This window comes from Triticum aestivum, chromosome 7A (assembly GCF_018294505.1).
Source record: "Triticum aestivum cultivar Chinese Spring chromosome 7A, IWGSC CS RefSeq v2.1, whole genome shotgun sequence".
Lineage (NCBI taxonomy): Eukaryota > Viridiplantae > Streptophyta > Magnoliopsida > Poales > Poaceae > Triticum > Triticum aestivum.
This window is the reverse complement of record NC_057812.1, coordinates 199750958-199767808: the sequence shown is the minus strand read 5'-3', so window position 1 is coordinate 199767808 and position 16851 is coordinate 199750958. Positions and strand designations below refer to the sequence as shown.

Below are 16851 nucleotides of genomic sequence, written 5' to 3'. Positions count from 1 at the left end.
GAACGCGGAGGTGCCGTCCGTTCGGCGCTAGGTCATCGGTGATTTGGATCACGACGAGTACGACTCCATCAACCCCGTTCTCTTGAACGCTTCCGCTCGCGATCTACAAGGGTATGTAGATGCACTCCCCTCTCCCTCGTTGCTAGATGACTCCATAGATTGATCTTGGTGATGCATAGAAAATTTTAAAATTCTGCTACGTCCCCCTACAGAGGCGTCCTCTCATGGATTATACCATGTTCCGCACAAAATAAATCAAATTCATTGAAAAAATACTCTCCACCATGATCAGACCTAAGCCATTTAATTTTTCTATCAAGTTGGTTCTCTGCCTCAGCTTTACAGTTTTTAAAGAAAGTTAAAGCCTCATCTTTTGATTTTAGAAGATACACATAACAATATCTAGTGGAGGCATCAATCAATGTCATGAAATATCTCTTTCCACCTTTTGTCAACACGCCATTCATCTCACAGAGATCAGAATGTATAAGTTCTAGTGGCGCCAAGTCTCTTGCCTCTGCAGTCTTATGGGACTTGCGAGGTTGCTTAGCTTGCACACATACTTGGCACTTGGAGCCTTTGACAGTAGAGATTTTTGGAATTAAATTCATATGGCTAGCCGCGTCATACAACCAAAGTTAATATGACAATCGTGAATGCCAAATATCAGATTCATTATTGTGGCAAACACTATTAATAACTTTAGTGCAAATATCTGACAAAGACAGGCGGAACAAGCCTCCGCTCTCATAGCCTTTTCCAACGAATTGTCCATACTTAGAAATTACAACTTTATTGGACTCGAAACTAACTTAAAACCATCTCGACATAAACAGGAACCGCTAACGAGATTTTTATTGATGGACGGCACATGGAACGTTCTTCAGATGCACGGTCTTCCCCGAAGTAAACTTTAGATCGGCCATACCGACACCTCGAATGATGGCATGTGACCCGTTCCCCGTCAGTATGGGAGAAGTCCCTGTGACCTGGTAACAAGAAAACATGGAGGCGTCAGCTCAAACATGTACATTGGCACCAGTGTCAATTAGCCAATCAGGAGATTGAAATACTGAAAGGATGGTAGGAAGAATACCGTACCCAGATTCCTTCATATCAGTATCACCGATGACAACATTAGCGGACTTGCCGCTCTTCTCATGTTCGCGCCCCTCAAAGCGGTTAGGACACTTCAGAGCCCAGTGATTAGGATCACCGCAGCCACGGCAAAGTCCCTTCCCCTTGTTATGAGAATTCTTTTGGAAGTTGGTAGAAAGTGACGGCTTGTTCTTTGTATCAAACTTGCCTTTGCCCTGAGTTTTATTCTTGTTGTTTTTGAACTTGTTGGGCTGGAAGTTGTTCTTATGTACCATGTGGGCACTAGAAGCTCCCTCGACAACTCGAGCACGTGTGTCCTTTGCTCTCGCCTTCTCTTCAACATCAAGAGTACCAATGAGATCCGCAACGGAAAACTCATGTCTCTTGTGTTTCAGGGAAGTAGCAAAATTGTTCCACGAAGGTGGAAGCTTGGCAATGATGCCTCCGGCAACAAATTTGTCCAGCAACACACACTTGAAGTACTCAAGTTCCTTTGCGAGCGACTGTATCTCATGAGCCTGCTGGACAACAGAGCGCTCATTAGTCATCTTGTAGTCATAGAATTGCTCCATGACATACAACTCGATGTCAGCGTCCGAGGCCCCAAACTTGGCCTCGGGCGCAACTCACATGTCCTTATCATTGTTAAATGACATATACGAATCCATAATGGAATCATCAAGAACACTCAAAAGGGCACCTTTAAAAAGGGTATCGATCTTCTCAAAAACTTCCTGCTGTGCAGGATTAATTAAGATCGCCCTCGGGCTTGCCCTTGGTGGCATCATAGCAGTACATGGTCTGGAACTAGTAAACTGCTCTCGTGCACCACCTCTTATATTGCACCCCCTTATAGGTAGGCGGCTTCAGATGCCTAGCAAAACCACTCGAAGAAAATTGCCTATAATCAGGTTTTCGGATTGTTGAATATATGAGCGAATTACTACGAGATTTAATCAGAATAAACAGCAGATAAATCATGACAGCAGTAGCAGAGATTAAACTAATTATGTGACCTAGCATAGTAGATGAACAGATCACATCTAGGGCACATACTAGAAACATGAATTCTACCATGATCTCGAATAAGAAGGATAGAATCACATACGGTGCAGCGGGAGCAGTAGCGCCGGTGTTGATGTTGTCGCCCATGTCGTTGAGGATGAGGTTGCCGAGGTCGGGGAAGAAGTCGTCGTTGGCGAAGTCGTCGCTGCCAGTAGTCGCGTGATTGCGCTCCCCAAAAACCTGATCGCCCCTCTCCCATACAGGATCACGAGAGGCAGGGTTCCGAAGGCCTGTTTCCCTTCTCATGGTGCACCCCGGAAGGAGAGATGGAGAAGACTTTCGTAGCGGCGCAATGCTCTGGAACGGTGGTGCGAAACCATAGGATGCGGCGGCGGCTAGGGTGGGGGTAAACCCCATGTCTGAGTCGTGACCAAAAGAATCAGAAACGGTTCAGTAATTAATGTGTCCGTTAATTATTACTCCCTCCTTTCCTTGATATAGGGTGTATAATTTTTGGCACGGAAATTAAAGAACGCATGTGGAGGGAAAATTTCTTAAGTTTTGGGCGAGATTACACCTGATTAATTGACATGAGAAAATAGAGGAGCTTGCCTAATATAAGGAAATGTAATCAAATCCCTAAAAACATTATCCAAACGAGTGGTGCAACGCAATACACCTAATATTTCAGACTTTTTCTCAAAAATCTATACACCTTATATCAAGGAACAGAGGGAGTAATTAATAACTCGTTAATTTTCCTCGAGCAGCAAAAATATAGACAACGTGTATAGCTCTGTCCTCGGCTCAATCCCCCAGCGCAGTGCCGCTCGTCTCGTCGCGTCGCGTCGTGACGAGCGAGGTGTAGGTCTCCTTTTATGCTCATACAAGTGGTAGAACAGCTCATTTTATAAAGAGGTGCAAGTCTCACTCAACTTCCGGGATGGGACTAAACTTTAGTCTCACTCACACAACTTACATGTGTGCATGAATGTGCCAAGAGAATTTCAGAATTTTATTTGGCTTTGGGCCAAAAGCCCACTAGCAAATTCCAACACCATACAGGCCGGAAACGTCATGCGGCCAAAAGGCAAGTGACGAACACAGGCTGTTGAATGTTACTCCCTTCGTCCCATAACATGAAAATATTTTTCAAGCTTTGTTATAGCTTAAAAAATGTTTTTATATTGTGGGACGGAGAAACGAGTCTAAAGACTTGCCTTTTCTATGGATTTTTTACTCCAGCTTTTTTTTCTCGTTTCTTGCGTACCGCACCATTGTATCACATGCAAAGTACATCCGTCTACAGGCCACAGGGCCCCAAAAAGTCAGAGGCCCCCAATTTGGGTCCAAATTCATGTACTAATCTGAAACGTGCACCTTTTAGTTTTGGGCCTACGTCTGCCTGATCGCTGAAGCTCACAGTTTGGGCCTCTTGGGGCTGCTGGTCAGCTCCCGCTGATCGCTAGTCCATCATTCGGAAGTCGATCGATCGAAAGACAAACGGAAGCGCACGTATGTGTATACGTATCCTGGGCGACTTGGGATCTTTCTCACTTTAGCAGTCAGATCAGCTAAGTCAGGCTAGTCATAGTGGAAATAACTTAGGTAGTAACATAGCACATTTTAAGAAATTTTTGCTTATGTGACATGTAGTTAATGAAAAGCGGTAACATAATATATTACTGTAACATAGCGCTTCTCAAGACAATATGAGTCTACAAGTCATCAATGAAGCTACATATGACACTACTAGTATGTTATTTTGCACTATGAAGATAGTAACTTAGACTAGTGTCATATGCATGACACTAGTATAAGTTACTCTCCACTATGACCAGCCTCATAGGGCCGTCAGACGGCACGCAGCACGGCGGCATCACAACGGCACAGGAATTGGAGGCGCCGGTCCCGACGACACCCTCGCTGCCTCGCACCCACAAACGAACAGAAGGGAGAAGGCTAGCAGGTTGAAGGAGTAATCGGTGCCCTGCGGCCAGCGATCGGCTACCCCATTAATTCATCTATCTCTGAGTTCTTGACAAGCCTATAATTTAGTATTCGAGAAGGAAGAAACAAGCCTATAATTCAAGGTTTTATCTTCTTCTGTTCTACTACTATCTTGAATTCCTTTTATTTTTGCGGGCTACTATCTTGAATTCTTTGCAGGCCTATAAGGCATGGAGTTCCAATGCATTGATATTATTTTTGTTTCGGTCCATAAATAGAAACACTCATGCATTCTTGGTATTCTATGTGCGTTCTACTATGACACATGAAAGATTCAATGGATTGGCGACAATAGCTCTTGAAAATGATGCCTTGAAGAAGATTAATTAAGAAGATATAATTAAAGAAGTCATTTCAAAGAACACAAGACGAAAGAATACAAGAAGGATGCCACATTTTGATAACACGAGGTTAGCTTATTGTTTTACTTATACCATTTGTCTTTTGCATCGGTATTTGGTATACTCCTAAATATTGTAAGAAATAACATACATTTAGGTTATATAATCAAATGAGATTCTGCTTGAGTTATACTATAAGCTTTTTAAAGAAAATTAGGGCCCCATTTTGCTTTTCGCATTGGGCCCCCAAATTTCTGGAGGCGGCCCTGAGTACATGTTGCCCCGCGCACTAAGCACAAGTTACATTACGCGTGACTACTTGCTCTATTTATATGAACACTATTCAAAAAAACAAGACTGGCATTTTTTTTTGTAGATACTGCGGTCTAGGATTTGGATGAGACAGTGAATAATTCAACCGGGAGGACAGTGACCAGAGGGACACCATGTAGCTCCTGCAATTCGCTTCTTCCAGTTCTCAACGTAATTCATGCATAATGCGTTGACATCTAATTTTTCATAGCATGCTGCTTTATGCTAGTATAGCGCCAGACTCCTTTTGTGAAATTATCCATCATTCAGGGTAGATACTGTGTGGAGGTGCATCCTTTTGAGTTGTACAATATTTACATTTCATCCACTTGCAGCTATGGCAATGATCAATACATAATTTGCATTTTCTGATCTGTTTCCTCTACAGGCATTCTGGTTAGTAGTAATGTAATTTTGTTCTGCTATAGAATACATATTTTTTTTGGTATAAGCGAATCAGATTGGTCACAGTAAACATTGTTGGTTCAACAGCATTCATGTTTTTCAACTGAAAACATTTTGGCCTAGAACTATCCTAACATTTTCTCTGTAGTAACTGAATTTGCATTTTTACTGCAGTTTGGTATCCAATTAGATGCACCATTATTTAACTGAGAAGGTCCATGTTAGGTTAGTTATCCAAAACAATGCGAATCAACCTGTGGTTGAGTTGGTTAGGTAGACAGTGGTATCCTCAACCCATCAGGGTTTAAATCCTGATGCTCGCATTATTTCTGAATTTATTTCAGGATTTCCGGCGATGCGCTTTCAGTGGGATAGGGTGTACGTGTGTGCGTTTATAGGGGTGAGTGTATGCGCGTGCATATAAGCGCTTGTGTCTGTACGGTGTCCATCATGGGCGTGCCCTCGTGCTGTCCACGTAGGATTAACTATGCGACAAAATGCTCGCTTCGGGAGGGGAAAGAGGAATTAACAGAGAAAGGGATTGGCCGGGAAAGAAAGAGAGAGCTCCCCAGATGCCGCCGTCCCCTGCGCCCACCTTCTCCTCTTCCTCACGCGGCCATCCCTCTCTCTTCCTGCTGCATCCTCTTTCTTCTCGTCCTCCCACTCCCAGCTAGGGTTAAGTCGATGGCGCCGAGGAGGAGGCAGAGCGGCAGGAGCGGGTTGGCCACGGAGATGGCCGTCCGCGGCGTCGTCCGCAGCAGAGAGAAGGGGAGGGGAGGGTGAGATGAAGAGAGGATCAGAGGAGGGAGAGGTAGAAGGCGAGCCCATGGAGAAGCGCCACCGGGAGCTGATCAGGCCGGGAATTAGGTTGGCCGAGGCGAGAAGATTCGAGCTCAGCACGCGGCGGCCATGGAGGAGGTGCACGGCCAGGAGATTCCCGTCGACGACGAGGACGTCGACATGGGCGCGGGGGCCGCCGCGGCCGCCAAGGTTCGTGATGCGCCGGTCGATGCCGCGTCTCGCTCGGCCCCTCTCCTCCTCGTCTCCGGTGTCGTCGCCGTCTTTGTTCGGCCGAGGCGACGGCAGGGTACGGGACCAGCAGCGCGCCGAGCCCGCCGGCGCTCCATCTGCTCGGGCACCTGCACGGCTGCACCTGCTCAAGAAGCCGCTGCATAGCTCGCTGTCCGCGCTCGCCGGGGTACCGCCGCTCCTGTCGCTGCGTCTGGGCGCGCGGCGGGCGCTGGTCGTGTCCACATACGCGGCGGCCGAGGAGGCTTCACGGCGCACGACGCCGCGCTGGCGGGCCGGCTGCGGATGCTCCCTGCGGAGCACCTAGGGGTCATTTACGGGCGGACCACCGTCGTGTGGGCCTCCCACGGGGGCCACTGGCGCGGCCTGCGCCGGTTTCTCGCCGTCTAGCTCTTCTCGACCTCCCGCCTCGCCGCGCTCGCCGGTGACCGCCGCGCCGGGGTCGCGTCCCTCGTCCAGAACCTGCTCCACGACGCCAGCGCATGCACCGGGGGTGGGATTGTTACCCTCCGGCCCAGGCTCTTCGAGCTGGTGCTTAACGTGATGGCTTGCCGACGGCGTGCGTAGGATCCAAGAGATCGTCGAGGAGACGTTTGCAGTGAGCGGCGCGCCCAGCATCGGGGACTTCTTCCCGGCGCTTCGCTGGGTCGACCGTCTCCACAGGCGGCGCTTGTAAGTCTTCAGACAAGGCATGATGCGTTCGTCGGTGCCCTCATCGATGGTCATCGATGAACGCGCAAATGCCGGTGGCCTAGACGTGGAGAAGAAGGGCGCAATCGCCGTGCTCTTGGAGCACCAAGAAACCGATCCCGGGTATTACACTGACACCGTCGTCAAAGGCATCGTCTTGGTGAGTACTAGCATATTTTGCAAAACTGCCTGCCTGACACCAGCACCACGATGTGTGCCATTTTGGCGATCTGTGAGAGTGAGAGTGTGAGTCTGTGACAACATGGTTGCTATGCCTATGCTGACATTCAGGTACTGCTCACTGCCGGCACCGACACATCGGCGCTGACCACGGAGTGGGCGATGGCGCTGCTTGTGAAGCACCCAGAGGTGATGCGGAAGGTGAGGGCTGAGATAGACGCCAACGTCGGCAGTGGCGGAGCTTCTCAGGGGCCAACCTGGGCCGTTGCCCCCCCAGCCCATGATTTTTTTCTGAAATACCCCTTAGTATTTGGCCCATATCTCAAGCAAAATCAGCCCAAAATACATATTGTTTGCCCCCCAGCCCATTGCCCCCCCTAGATTTCAGCCCAAGCTCCGCCACTGAACGTCGGCATGGGCCGACTGGTTGAGGAGTCGGACATCACCAACCTACCTTACCTGCAGTGCGTTGTCAAGGAGACCCTTCGGCTGTGCCCGTCGGCCCAATCATCCCAGCGCACGAGGCCATGTAGGACTGCACGGTGGGTGGCTTTCATGTCCAGCGCGGCACGATGATTCTCGTGAATGGATGGGCGATCCACCGGGATGTCAATATCTGGGATGCGCCAGAGGAGTTCCGGCCGGAGCGGTTCTTGGAAAGAGACACGGTCACCACGCCCATGCTGCCGTTCGGGCTTGGTCGGAGGCGATGCCCCGGGGAAGGGCTGGCGATGCGCCTTGTCAGCTTGTCTGTGGCAGCACCCGTGCAGTGCTTTGAGTGGGATGTTGGTGAAGGCGACACCATTGACATGGCCGAAGGTGGCGGGCTGACAATGCCAATGGCTGCCGCCCCGGGAGTTTGTCAAGAGCGTGCTCTCTGCTTCCACTTGATGGGCTGCGGTCTGCGGTCTGCGGACAGGTTTCTATAGAAATAGAAGAACCTGGATTGAAATTGTGTAGCAATGGTGCACTGGTGCAGCAAGATTCCTTTAGATGATATCCGAACATTACAAGTCCATTGGATGATATTGAACATTACAAACCATTTTTTCCCACTGAATCAGTGACGGGCAACAGGCCAAAAACAGTTCGATATGACAAGTAATGAAGTAAGTTTATACAGAGTACCTTGCATTTCTGTGTGTAAAATAGAAACAGATGAAAATTACCCAAGGAAACGCCAGCAAAATCGACTATCAAAATTTGCAAAGTCGGTAAGAATTACAACCCGATGCAACAATCAAATTTTACAAAAGCTGTATAATGCAAGGTGAGAAATGATCAAGGTCATACAGAACTTGAGTTTCTAGCAGCAGAAAAATCTTCTGATTCAGAGATCGAGAAATGCTCTTATGATTCAGAGATCGAGAAATGCTCTGATGGTTAACATGAGTGCTTTGATTCAGAAATTAACGCTCTTTTATTGACTGGTGATTTTTGGATTTAGACACAACAAATATACCTCTGGCCTCGATAAAACTACAATACACACAATCAATATGAAAAAAAACCACAAGGAACAAGTTGAGGCACGCAAACAGATATCTTTGCTTGTAAGAATACATTCTTTATGTGTATTGCTTTTGCACATCTCTATCTTAAAGTTTTAGATACTTGCAAATATGTATGTACTTTGAGCATGATGGAATAATACCCCTGATACAAACAAGAAAGTGGATGGGGCGCCTTTCCAACCCGGCACCGCCTCAACTTCCTCTTAGGCGGCGCCACCGGGTGGCGCCCCAACTACTAGTTAGAGTGCAAAGAGATGCTTCAATGAGGGTGTGCCAATTCTCAGCTAGGCGCTTTTGTAGTTGACATATTAGATGTTATACTAATAGGAAGCTAGATAACCCGTGGCCTGTACAATATCATAATTCAAAAATTACAATATTCAGTGCAACTGTTGCAGTTTCATATTCACATTCTTTTCATAAAATTGTTGTTTGCTGGCAGATTTGTCCCTGACTACAGCTTTAGAGACCTTGTGCTTCTCATCTACACTTACTTACCATGGCGATATACTTGCGCAAATGACAAGAGGAAATGGTTTTTTTACAACGTGTTATTATGTCCTTCATGATTTTATCGGTAAATTGCCGCCCCTTTGTTGTATCGTTGACTCCATCTATTGAAGACATTGAAAGGTCTTTTTTTACTTCATCCAATTTCCTTAGTCGTGTGTCAAAATGTTGGGATATTAAAAATCTTGCTCTGGTCATAGCCAGTGGAGGCAACGACAAAAGTGGTTAGGCGAGCCAGCAGATGGAGGAGCCTGGCGGAGTCGAGGGGTAGACGGACAAAATGAGACATTGAATTGTATATTTATGGTCAATATATAATCAGGCTCTAGATATTCTTTTTGTTAATGAATCAACTCCAGTTTCAACATCGCTTAGTGGGAATTGATGTTCTTGATGAGTCGCCTCCAGTTTAAGTATCTATTGGCCGAAATTATTTTCTAATTGATTCTCGGATACAAATGAGGGTATCTTCTAATGCAATTCATGACGATTACATACCTCTTCTCTTGCATGTGATTATTATGTAAAAATAGAGATAAATGTGAATATATATCTTCTAAAGGTCTTGTGGGGCTTGCTAGAGAGGCGGGAGAAACACATCATGGTAAGCATTTAGAGTGGTTGCCAGAAGGCATGTGGTGCTCTGGGGGAGAATGTCTGGCGTGATGTAGTAGATCACATGAGAGGAAAACACAGATTTCACCAACGTCATACAGCTAATGGTAGTGGTGTTATTTCCCTTCCATGGATACATGGGTCTCGGCATTGGATACCATTTGATGGGTGCGTGCTGGAGGCTGACGTTGTCCATCGTCGTAGCGGCGTCGACGATGACAGAAGGTTCTGACAAGTTCAGTGCATTGATTGTCCTGAAGATGGGACTGCGAAACAAGGCGGCGACGGATTCTACAGTGTGCACATGTCGCGCATGCTGAGGGTGTGCTAGACTGGTTGGTGCTCCCGACTAGCCGGCGGCCGGCTTGGTGAGGCCACCAGAATTTTTGGTATGCGTGGGCACGAGGTCAGGGCACATCATCAATCTTGTAGGTAGGGTGAGAGTTTTCGCAATGCATTGATCTATGTATTTATTTTGTACGGCCTTGTTAAATAATGCAATAAAGATGATTGTGTGCATCACGCGATGCAGTGATCGGGGCAATCCTCATTTTCAACAAAAAGAATCACCAGGGATTTGAAATGGGGTGTCCCTGTCCCACACAAGAAGTACGAGGATAAGGTTTTCCATCTAAGCACGCAGAGATTCATTGGAAAAATTTATCTCTCTCTTTATGTTTATATTAATGTCCGTCCATGTGATGAATGTGTTTAGGTGTTCTACGTCTGGTTTGATGCGTCGATTGGATATATTTTCATCACCGCATGCTACCCACCCGAGTGAGAGAAATGGTGAAATATCTCAACTATGAATAAGGTATCACATAGGTTTTGTGTTTTCCCCATCTTGAGGTCATTCGTTCCTCTTATGGTCTTGAGTGCCTCATGTTAGAGATTTGCAAAGTCTTCAGCAACAACACCAACACAAATATTCCTACTGATTTTTCTCGGTAACGAACGACTGATATCCCATATGCTTATTTTCTATATATTTTCTGCAACTGTTCATATGCACATATTTTAGTCTATGACCAGAAAAAAACCATTGGTTCTTGTGCACATTGTCTGCCTTGTACGATGTTCATATTTTTGAGACTTGGAGGTTTGTTCAGAAAGGTTGGAGGGCTCGAAAAGGAGTTGACATCTATAGACCTTCAAGGGTAAGTTTGCATTAACCTATGAAATTCAAGTCTGCTTTTGTACATTGGTCGGAATCCTATATGTGATAACTTCATTAATTTATTCCTGAGTTTCTTAGTTAATTTACATCTGAGTTTAACATCTATTTGAGCATGGCTCTTCCGTGTTGGTTTTCTGTTCCATGAAATTTGTTTCACCAAGTTTGGAATATGTTGGGACAGGTCACTATAGGCCTATTTGACCTTAATGTCACTACAGCGCACAGGTCGAGCAACATGGGCCGACCCAAAATAACTTGCTATGGTTTGTTTGATTTTTTCGATCGCCTTTTGCTGCTGGTGATCTCGTCTCGTTTTTTGTTAATTAAAAACGGTGAAACAAAAAATGTTAACAGAATTAAAAATAAATTCAAGTATTTGTTTTTTCACATATTTAAAAATGTTAATGAATTCGTAAAAATATTTAAAAATAAGGTATTTTGTTTTTCTAATGAATTTATAAAATATTCATGAATTTTTGAAAACAATCATAACTTTAAAGAATGAGTGTGAATTTAAAAAAATTCATGAATTTTAAAAGGTATACATGGATTTAAAAATTTCATAAATATTAAAAAATGAAAAAAAGAAAGAAAAAGAAAAAAATGTAAACTAGATGGGGGGTTCAACAATACTCTCCTGCATAAGCTGGCCTACAACCTAAAGCTGCTCGATGGGTGTGTGCACGTTGTACCAAGTGTACAACATTTCCTATATGGCGACCGTTTCGCCATTTACACGCACCGGAGCTAACGCTCGCACCCCCTTCCTCCACACATTGAATCTACATGGGCCGGCCCATTAAAAGGTATATGAGGGAGTTGTATTACTACTTTTGGGAAGCTTCAAGAAGCTTACCAGCCTTTTTTCCTTTTTACGCACTGGTTTTTTCTGGATCGGTTTTGTTTGGTTTTTCTTTCTTTTACTATTTCTTCTGCTATTTTCTTCATTGTATTCTTTTTCAATGAACTTTGTTTTCTCCTTTTTCCAAATAGATAAAAAAATTAAAAATATATTTTTAAAATGGATGAACTTTTTTCAAAATAGTGAACATTCTACTCAAAATCGATGAATTGTCTTCAAATTTGTGAACTATTTTTCAAAATCAATGGACTGTTTTTCAAATTCATGAACATTTTCAAAATTTGATGAACTCTTTTCAAAATCGATAAAAATTAATTCATGAACTTTTCTCAAATTTGCTGTTTTTTTTTAAACCAATGAACTTTTGAAAAAATCATGAACTTTTTTCAAAATGCATGAACATTTTTTCATTTTTTGCAAACCTTTTCATGTTTTGAACTTTTTCAATATTCATTTTTTTATTTTTTTCAAATATTTTTTTTCTCGAATACGCTAAGCTAGCGTATCATTGCATTGATAGAAGGAGAGAACAAAGTACATGATTGAGAATTATAGCCTCGTGCACACTAATGGCGAGCCCATGATCCCAGTGAGAGCATAGGGCAGGGGGTTGCTCAGCCGATTACAAGTTCAGGTTACAAAAGTACGCGCAGCGAGTCCTCGAGCTCCCGCGGTGGCCCAAGAGCGAGCTTCATCTTTGATCGCGGCGATCAGGGAGGAGGAGGAGGGGGTAATATTGTAGAAGATGATCGTGTTCCGGTGTCGCCAAAGGGACCATGCAGTGAGGGAGGCTATGGTGGCGAGGCCTCGGCTCCGTGCAGCCGGGAGGAGGAGAGTGGCTTCAGAGAGCCAAGTAAAGTAGCCGGTGTTCCCGCCCGGTGGAGTAGTTGTCGGGGAGCACCACGAGAGGATTTCATATACTTTGTTGATAGTGGACAAGCATGTGAGCTCAGTCTTGGTGGTTATTACCCCAGGTTGTTATTGGTGTCGTGCGGAGTTTGAATCCTGGTTATCCCATATACCGATTAGAACTATTTTGCAGTTTTTCTCTTCGCGTTTGCTTTTCTTCAGTAGGTTGCTGGCCAGCCCTCTACGCTTCCCTTGCGAGCACCGGCAGCGCTAACCAACACTTGCTGCGTTGAATAGGACCTCCCCAAGTGCACTGTATTCGGTGCACTAATAGGATTTAGCTCGTCCGCTCACTGGTAGCTAAATGGACTGCCAACAATGCAACCATTTGAAAATGGTACAATTCCCTTTTTTTCCATTTCAAACTAGCATAAAATATATTAATTATCGTATCTTTAATTAATTAAATATAAGAAAAAATGGTGTACTGATTTTTTTGCTGACTTGCTGCACGCGATACTTGACTGCATCTCCTTATTGAAGTTTGCCATTGGACGAACCAAAACCTATAGAATACATACATGTATACATGTAATGAATACACTTATACCCGATTAAATCTTCGAAGAAATTGCATAAATATACACATAGAACTAATGTAATACAAAGTAACAATGTCTAGAGGATTTTAACTAATACCCACAAGTCTGGGATCTCCTGCCCATGGCTCCCTCCATAGTGTAGATGTTCGAGCTGTATGAACTCTTTGAAATCAACATGAATAGCAAAGCATATCGACTCAATGATTAGACATGTATAGAACCCCAAATCAAAAAGTTGTAGACTAGTTATGTAACGCCCCAAGACCGGAGCTTCAGATGCCTTCCATGGGTTCCGAGATTCCTTGGTGTTTTTTTGGTTCGTTGCATTCATCATTGCATCATGTGCATTGCATCATGTCTTCATGCAACCCGTTTTAAAACTCAACCAAATAAACCGTATGGATCTTCGATCCATTTAAACCGAGGGAATTCACATGATGAGTTCTCTTTATAACATACCCTTCCAATATTAGGGAGCTATGATAAATAATCCATTCTTATGGAATCACCTAAAACACATTTGCAAAATTTTCCCATGCCTTTGTTATCTCGCTTCTTGACCTTGAACTTTGTCCGTAAATTCTTTCGTCATTTTTCGGAGCTCCACCAAAAATCCGAACATTTTTAGACCTTCCTAACCCTCACTTCCTATTCGAACCATTTGATTTTAAATCAAATGAGTTTGAATTTAGACTTTAAAAAATGCCCACTCCATTTTTCTGGATCGTACACATTTTTGCGAGTCCGGGAATATTATCTGCATGCTCTAATTCTTTCCCTAACCTCTCCCTCTTTCTTTTCTTCTCCACTTTTGTTTTCTGCTTAGAAATAAGAGAGAGAGAGAGAGAGAGAGAGAGAGAGAGAGAGAGAGAGAGAGGAGAGCCCAGCAGGCCGGCCTCTAGGGCCCATCCCTAGGCCCAGCCGCGCCCCTGCCTAATCCCTAGGCCAACTGCACCTGGGCCGCCCAACTTCCCGCACCAGGCCCACCTAATCCTAACCCTAGGCCTGAGCGAACCCCCATCTCCCCGATCCCCTGGTCCTCTCCCTCTCATTCCCACCAGTGCCGTCAAGAGGGGATCTCGATCCCCATCTCCCTCCAGCGCTCTGCTCGAACCCCCCTCCTCTCGCTCTCTTCCTCACGCTCCAGGGAGGTGCCCCGAGCCCTCACACTCTACCCTCGCGCGCGAGCTCAACCTTGACCCGCCGAGCGCCTCTTCCACCTGCACCTCGTCGCGCCTCCCTCTGCTGCCACTCTAGCTGCTCGCCTTGCGCCTCTGCACCGCCGTCTCGCCATGGCGCCCGGACCGGCCTCCTGCGCACACATAGAGGGACGGCGCCCTTGCCTTCGTCCCCGGCCGGCCTCTCCTTCCTCCGTCCCGTTCGCCTCCTTCCTCAACCACGCCGGCCACCGGAGCCGTTGCCGGCTGCTGCCCTCCGTCGCGCCATCCATCCTTCCATCTCCCTGTGCCGCGCCTCGACAACACGGAGGCCCGAGCTTCGGCTGGGAGCAGCCGCAGCTACGTGGCGCCCCGCCACCAAGCAGTCGTGCATCAACGGCCATCTCTCCTCCACCATCAGTGCCCGGCGACTCCGTTCCGTGCCTTGCTGCTGCTGCTGCTGCAGGCCATGAGCTCTCCGGCTACCGCAGGAACGCCATGGTCAAGACCACCTCCGCGAGGAACGCAAGACGCATCCTCCGTGCACCCCCGCTTGTGGCTGTTAACGTCAAGACCATCTCGGTTTTCGCCAAGCACCGCCACCAGCAAGTACAACTACACCACATTGATACAAGTCCCACTACCGTCGCCTCCGGAAGCCTCGGATCCATCAAGTCCCTCGACGACAAGTGCATAACTATGCGGATTGTACCAAGTACCCCTTCGAGTTGACGGGATCAGCAAGTGTGAAACACCAAGTACCACGACGATCATCGACATGTACCCCTACACCACACGGAAATGCCAAGTACCCCTCATGTCGGCAAGACCCGCAAGTCGGACCCCGAACGATAGACGACTCGTGGACTATGTACAACTACCGTCGCCCCGAGGACGTTGGATTCGTTAAGTACCTCACCCAAAATGAAACGTATACCGCTACCGTCGCAAGAATCGAGACCGACAAGTCCGAAGATGCAACTACCACTCTGAACCATGTACGACGACCGTCGCCGAAGACCCGTGTAATGCAAATGTCAAGTTCAACTACCGTGGCGTGAACCGCTACTTCCCACGACGACCTCGTGAACAACTACTTCCCCTTCGACACGTGTACCCCTACCGCCGAACTCGATTCGTTCCGATAATGCACGCTTCAAAGGTATAACCCCGAGATGACCGTCCGAGAACAAATGCTTGTGTGGTATGAGATGCATGTTTGGATGTTGTATCCTCCCGCGAACGTTATGTTGGGGAACGTTGTAGAAAACAAAAAATTTCCTACTGTTTCACCAAGATCCATCTATGAGTTCATCTAGCAACGAGTGATCGGATTGCATCTACATACCTTTGTAGATCACGCGCGGAAGCGTTCAAAGAACGGGGATGAGGAAGTCGTACTCGACGTGATCCAAATCACCGGAGATCCTAGCGCCGATTGGACGGCACCTCCATGTTCAACACACGTACGGTCAGCGTGACGTCTCCTTCTTGATCCAGCAAGGGGGGGGGGAGAGGTTGATGAAGATTCAGCAGCACGACGGCGTGGTGTTGGATGCAGGGGTCACCGCAGCAGGGCTTCGCCGTTCTACTACGAGAGGGAGAGGTGTAGCAGGGGAGAGGGAGGCGCCAAGACTCAAGGGTGCGGCTGCCCCTCCCTCCCCCCCTTTATATAGGCTCCCCTAGGGGGGCGCCGACCCTAGGAGATGGGATCTCCTAGGGGGGGCGGCGGCCAAGGGGTGGAGTGCCCCCCAAGCCAGGTGGGGCGCCCCCCCCCCACCCTAGGGTTCCCAACCCTAGGCTCATGGGGTGGGCCAAGGGGGGTGCACAAGCCCACTATGGGCTAGTTCCCCTCCCCACTTTGGCCCATGGGGGCCTCTGGGATGGGTGGCCCCACCCGGTGGACCCCCGGGACCCTTCTGGTGGTCCCGGTACAATACCGGTGACCCGCGAAACTCTCCCCATGGCCGAAACTGCACTTCCTATATATAATTCTTCACCTTCAGACCATTCCGGAACTCCTCGTGACGTCCGGGATCTCATCCGGGACTCCGAACAACTTTCGAGTTACTGCATATTCATATCTCTACAACCCTAGCGTCACCGAACCTTAAGTGTGTAGACCCTACGGGTTCGGGAGACATGTAGACATGACCGAGATGGCTCTCCGGTCAATAACCAACAGCGGGATCTGGATACCCATGTTGGCTCCCACATGCTCCTCGATGATCTCATCGGATGAACCACGATGTCGAGGATTCAAGCAACCCCGTATACAATTCCCTTTGTCAATCGGTATGTTACTTGCCCGAGATTCGATCGTCGGTATCCCAATACCTCGTTCAATCTCGTTACCGGCAAGTCACTTTACTCGTACCGTAATGCATGATCCCGTGACCAGACACTTGGTCACTTTGAGCTCATTATGATGATGCATTACCGAGTGGGCCCAGAGATACCTCTCCGTTATACGGAGTGACAAATCCCAGTCT

General features: G+C 46.9%; 1 pseudogene; it reads left to right on the top strand.

The window, feature by feature from the left end:
- Positions 1-5712: 5712 nt before the first annotated feature.
- Positions 5713-8111, top strand: LOC123154515 (cytochrome P450 81Q32-like; annotated as a pseudogene).
- Positions 8112-16851: the final 8740 nt, after the last annotated feature.